This window comes from Dermochelys coriacea, chromosome 1 (genome assembly GCF_009764565.3).
Source record: "Dermochelys coriacea isolate rDerCor1 chromosome 1, rDerCor1.pri.v4, whole genome shotgun sequence".
Classification (NCBI taxonomy): Eukaryota; Metazoa; Chordata; order Testudines; family Dermochelyidae; genus Dermochelys; species Dermochelys coriacea.
This window is the reverse complement of record NC_050068.2, coordinates 32,613,333-32,619,826: the sequence shown is the minus strand read 5'-3', so window position 1 is coordinate 32,619,826 and position 6,494 is coordinate 32,613,333.

Below are 6,494 nucleotides of genomic sequence, written 5' to 3'. Positions count from 1 at the left end.
ACATGGTAGTCCCAGAACTTATATACAACTGCATGCAGTTCTGGTCACCTCGTCTCAAAAAACGATATATTAGAATTGGAAAAGGTACAGAGAAGGGCAACAAAAGTGATTGGGGCTATCTGAGGAGAAATTAAAAAGATGGGACTGTTCAGCTTAGAAAAGAGATGATGAAGGGGGCTTAAGATAGAGGCCTATACAGTCATGATTGGTGTGGAGAAAGTGAATAGGGAAGTGTTATTTATCCCCTCACATAACACAAGAACTGGCGGTCGCCGATGAAATTAAAAGGCAGCAGGTTTAAAACAAACGAAAGGAAGTGCTTCTCCACACAACACACAATCAATCTGGGGAACTCATTGCAAGGAAGTGACTTAAAGTATAATGCATTCAGAAAAGAATAGGTAAATTCATGGAGGATAGATCCATCAATGACTATTAGCCAACATGGTCAGGGATGCAACCCCAGGCTCCAGGTGTCCCTAAATCTCCAACTGCCAGAAGCATCTGGCACTGCCACTGTCAGGGACAAGATACTGAGCAAATGGACCATTAATATGATCTAACATGGCCGTTCTTATGTATGTGGCTGTGCTGTCCCAAAAGAAGTACTTTTTATTTAGTTTCACTTGAGATCTGTAAAGGATACAGTAAAAGTTCAACGGCTTCTAAAAGCCAAGGAGAATGTGGGGAAAAGTTCTGTCAGTATGGTTCAATGAACAGGACTTTCTTAATCATTTCAATTGATTCAGGATATAATTTCCAAAAATCAGTCATAGCTCTTCAGGCCAAGAAAGAGTCAGAGGAAAGGGAAAATTTGCCTAAGCATTTAATGAAAAAGAAAATACTAAACAACAATATAAATGTAGCCTGCTTTTGTCTTAGTTCCCAAACTGATCACTCACTACACTGATGGGAAAGCCAGAAAACCACTTCTCATGGTCATTTTGCCTCTATAATTATATGATAAGTCCAAAACACAGGACCAAATTCATCCCTTGTGTAACTCTATAGCAACCAATGGAATTACACTAGCAATTAATTTGACCTAAAATCTTATGGTGTCTTTTGCCCAGTCCTTATGATCACAGCTTTTCATCTGTTCTGGGGAAAATAACTCTTCTATTCGAAGCGGATGATATGGTCCTGAACTGGTTCTGATGTAGTTCTCTGAACTTGTTCAATGTCTCCTTTACAAATAAGTGCCAGACTTACTGAAGTATTCCAAAAAATCAATCTGTATTGGCTTACAAATATGACAACAGACAGCTATATAGCATTCTTATAAAATCTCCAATCATTTATCAGATGTTACAGATACAGACAGACTCCAATATGAAGTCCTCAGTCCCAAATATCAGAAATTCAAACAGCGACTATAACTTTCCATATTTGTTTACTTTTGTTAACAAAGTAAAGGAGAGCTTAAAAATCTGTCACCTATATCTAAAAGGGAAGACTACATTTCTGGCTTTAAGATTAAACTCGATAAGTTTATGGAGGAGATGGTATGATGGGATAATGTGATTTTGGTAATTAATTGATCTTTAAAGATTCATGGTAAATAGGCCTAATCCCCTGAGATGGGATATTAGATGGGTGGGATCCGAGTTACCCAGGAAAGAATTTTCTGTAGTATCTGGCTGGTGAATCTTGCCCATATGCTCAGGGTTTAGCTGATCGCCATATTTGCGGTTGGGAAGGAATTTTCCTCCAGGGCAGATTGGAAGAGGCCCTGGAGGTTTTTCGCCTTCCTCTGTAGCATGGGGCACAGGTCACTTGAGGGAGGATTCTCTGCTCCTTGAAGTCTTTAAACCACAATTTGAGGACTTCAATAGCTCAGACATAGGTGAGGTTTTTCATAGGAGTGGGTGGGTGAGATTCTGTGGCCTGCATTGTGCAGGAGGTCAGACTAGATGATCAGAATGGTCCCTTCTGACCTTAGTATCTATGAATTATGAGTGAATTCCTCCTAGTACCACATTATGGCCTATGCTGTGCATAAGGTGGTGTTTAAATATAAAACTTATTTTTCTTAAAGTTCGGTAATGTACACAATAGGTATCTGTGTAATAAGTAGTGAACTGATCCTATGTTTTGGATCTTGCCCTAAATTTTGCTTGTACAAAAACAACAGGATTGGAAACTAAGTGTTTTAATTGCAAGTTGGCATTTTCCATCCATGACTAACTTAAAATAACAGAAACAACATACATAGTAGGATGAGGTATTGTGCAATGGTATGAAAAAACAGATCTCAGACTTGTGCAAATGTTCATTCTGTTTTGTTGTCGGTATTAACTTTTGCCCTGGAGGCATGAAAAATATGCGACTAGTAAGTATTTTAAAAATAAACATTGCAGCTTATCATCTGGTAATCAAATAGAAAATGATTTTTTTTTTAAATTTTTATTTCGGCTAGTGTTAAGTACTGTGCATATAAAACTAACTGAAGTGCATTGGAATGAATGTCTTATTGTATTGGATTTCAGTGTTTATCATTTCTAGAATATGTTATTTATTGTCTTTGTAACAGAACTGTGGGTCATTGGCCGTGGGGAGTGAACCTGGTAGCTCTGGATCTTGAGGCATGAGCTGCTATTGAATGAGCTAAAAGACTTCCACCTGTTACCTATAGGAAACACATTCATCAACCCTGTATATCTCAGCTAGAGCTCGAGGTAGACAGAGTGCCACACTAAGTGGGTGTCGTTTATACCTTTAGGATCTATCATGTTTACAGCTATTCAACGCAGAAGTTGAAGTAAATAGATCTTAAGTTTTAAATATGTTCATGCGTAGTGTGGGTTGATATGTAGTGATAAACAGCTGCTGTGCCATCTCAAAGCTGGCCCTTTTGCATTGATGAAGGAAATGATTCTTTTGTTGTTTATAATCTCTGAAGTTCTTTTGGGATCTTTTGGAATGAATTATGTTGTATGTGAGATATTTTTATTATTTCACATCTAGCATTTCATATTAACTTGTTTGCTAATAGGCAGCAAATATTTCCTCAATGAAGTACAAATTCTCCCTCTCAGGTGCAAAAATTAAGATTTTTCAAGATAAGCACCAGGTATTCCCCTGCACACTTTTATTGGCCTAATTATTAGGTGCTGTCCGAGTTTGATGCCAGAATATGACTCATGTTTTGTTCATTAGGCTTCATCCATCATTTTTGTGACATTACAATACAAGAGGGTGAGTCCTTAAACAGCTAAGATTACAAATGCATTTACCTTTCCATACCCGCTATGAGCCACAGTCTCCTTCACCCACTCATTTTACCTCCTCACTGAGTTTAACTGCTTCATATTTCTAACCTGCCGCCTACTCGCTACTAGTCCTTCTTTACTCAGGCTTTAGTTGTACAACACAGTAAAACTTTACACTATTACAGTTCTCACCAGCATGGAAAAGTTTTGGAGTTGCTTGGATAAGCATTTAACTTCCTTCTTTTCCCATTCACATTAATTACAAACCAGGCACAATGTATGTAACTAAGGAAAATTAGGCCTCAGGAAGGCCCATACTTTTTTCTAAGGGAAACTCCCTTTTTAGTTTTAATGCACTCCTCCAACAGGAATCCCCGTTGCAGCATAAATAATTTGCTTTACTCTGGCCAGCCTTATAATTTATGGTACCTTTAGCAATTGGAGTTGGGGCAAAGGAAGAAGTGAAATTTCAGGAACAAACTATCAAGTCATGGATTGCTTCTCCATCTAGTTACACTGCTGGAAAAAAAATACAGCTGCTTGCCTACCTTTGGTTAAGGCCAGTCATATCCTTAATAAGGTTCCAACACAAACTTACTTCTTTTACTTTACCACACACTGTACAGAAGAGGATTTACGGCCAAACCTTGGCTCCTGACAGAAACCTAACAGCAGGAAAGGCCTCTCTGCTCTCCATTCACATTCATTTTGGAGACAGCCTAGAATGAGAGGAGGCAACTCCCATGGAAGTCTATGGGCCAAATGCAGCAGTGACATAAATGTCACTGTAAATTGCATGTAAATTGACCAGAAAATGGATGTAAAGTGGCAAAGTAGCATAACATACAGCAAAACAAGATAAGAATATGCTCTTTTCCTTTGACATGTGCATCCACTAAATTCACCCACATATTACACGCATACTGAATGCCAAATTGATGCAACTGACCAATCTGAGAAAAGGCAACAGACTGATCAAATCAAACCAGTACCGTGTAAATGACACATTCACCATTTGAGACTGAGATCCAATCTTCAACTACTCTATGAAAACAAATGGAGGAGGGCCCATTTCTGCTCTCTGTTATATTAGTTTCAGAGTAGCAGCCGTGTTAGTCTGTATTCGCAAAAAGAAAAGGAGTACTTGTGGCACCTTAGAGATTAACAAATTTATTAGAGCATAAGCTTTCGTGAGCTACAGCTCACTTCATCGGATGCATTTGGTGGAAAAAACAGAGGGGAGATTTATATACACACACAGAGAACATGAAACAATGGGTTTATCATACACACTGTAAGGAGAGTGATCACTTAAAATAAGCCATCACCAGCAGCAGGGGGGGGGAAAGGAGGAAAACCTTTCACGGTGACAAGCAAGGTAGGCTATTTCCTCAGATATTCTTGTTAACTGCTGGAACAGTGGGGGGTGGGGTGGGGTGGGGTGGGCGGAGAAATAACATGGGGAAATAGTTTTACTTTGTGTAATGACTCATCCATTCCCAGTCTCTATTCAAGCCTAAGTTAATTGTATCCAGTTTGCAAATTAATTCCAATTCAGCAGTCTCTCGTTGGAGTCTGTTTTTGAAGCTTTTTCATTGAAGAATAGCCACTCTTAGGTCTGTAATCGAGTGACCAGAGAGATTGAAGTGTTCTCCAACTGGTTTTTGAAAGTTATAATTCTTGACGTCTGATTTGTGTCCATTCATTCTTTTACGTAGAGACTGTCCAGTTTGGCCAATGTACATGGCAGAGGGGTATTGCTGGCACATGATGGCATATATCACATTGGTAGATGCGCAGGTGAACGAGCCTCTGATTGTGTGGCTGATGTGATTAGGCCCTACGATGGTATCCCCTGAATAGATATGTGGACAGAGTTGGCAACGGGCTTTGTTGCAAGGATAGGTTCCTGGGTTAGTGGTTCTGTTGTGTGGTGTGTGGTTGCTGGTGAGTATTTGCTTCAGATTGGGGGGCTGTCTGTAAGCAAGGACTGGCCTGTCTCCCAAGATCTGTGAGAGTGATGGGTCGTCCTTCAGGATAGGTTGTAGATCCTTAATGATGCGTTGGAGAGGTTTTAGTTGGGGGCTGAAGGTGATGGCTAGTGGCGTTCTGTTATTTTCTTTGTTGGGCCTGTCCTGTAGTAGGTGACTTCTGGGTACTCTTTCTGTGGTGACCTAGAATCCTATTTTCGACGTCTCCGACTCAAGGAATATTTCCAACACACCTCTGACCAACATATTAACCCACAGAGACCTTCCTACCAACACTACAAAAAGAAGGATTCTGGGTGGACTCCTCCTGAAGGTCGAAACAGCAGCCTGGACTTCTACATAGAGTGCTTCCGCCGACGTGCACGAGCTGAAATTGTGGAAAAGCAGCATCGCTTGCCCCATAACCTCAGCCATGCAGAACACAGTGCCATCCAAAGCCTCAGAAACAACTCTGACATCATAATCAAAAAGGCTGACAAAGGAGGTGCTGTCATCATCATGAATAGGTCGGAGTATGAACAAGAGGCTACTAGGCAGCTCTCCAACACTACTTTCTACAAGCCATTACCCTCTGATCCCACTGAGAGTTACCAAAAGAAACTACAGCATTTGCTCAAGAAACTCCCTGAAAAAGCACAAGAACAAATCCGCACAGACACACCCCTAGAACCCCAACCTGGGGTATTCTATCTGCTACCCAAGATCCATAAACCTGGAAATCCTGGACGCCCCATCATCTCAGGCATTGGCACCCTGACAGCAGGATTGTCTAGCTATGTAGACTCCCTCCTCAGGCCCTACGTTACCAGCACTCCCAGCTATCTTCAAGACACCACTGACTTCCTGAGGAAACTTCAGTCCATTGGTGATCTTCCTAAAAACACTATCCTAGCCACTATGGATGTAGAAGCCCTCTACCCCAACATTCCACACAAAGATGGACTACAAGCCGACAGGAACAGTATCCCCGATAATGTCACGGCTAACCTGGTGGCTGAACTTTGTGACTTTGTCCTCACCCATAACTATTTCACATTTGGGGACAATGTATACCTTCAAATCAGCGGCACTGTGATGGGTACCGGCATGGCCCCACAGTATTCCAACATTTTTATGGCTGACTTAGAACAACGGTTCCTCAGCTCTCATCCCCTAATGCCCCTACTCTACTTGCGCTACATTGATGACATCTTCATCATCTGGACCCATGGAAAAGAAGCCCTTGAGGAATTCCACCATGATTTCAACAATTTCCATCCCACCATCAACCTCAGCCTGGACCAGTCCACAC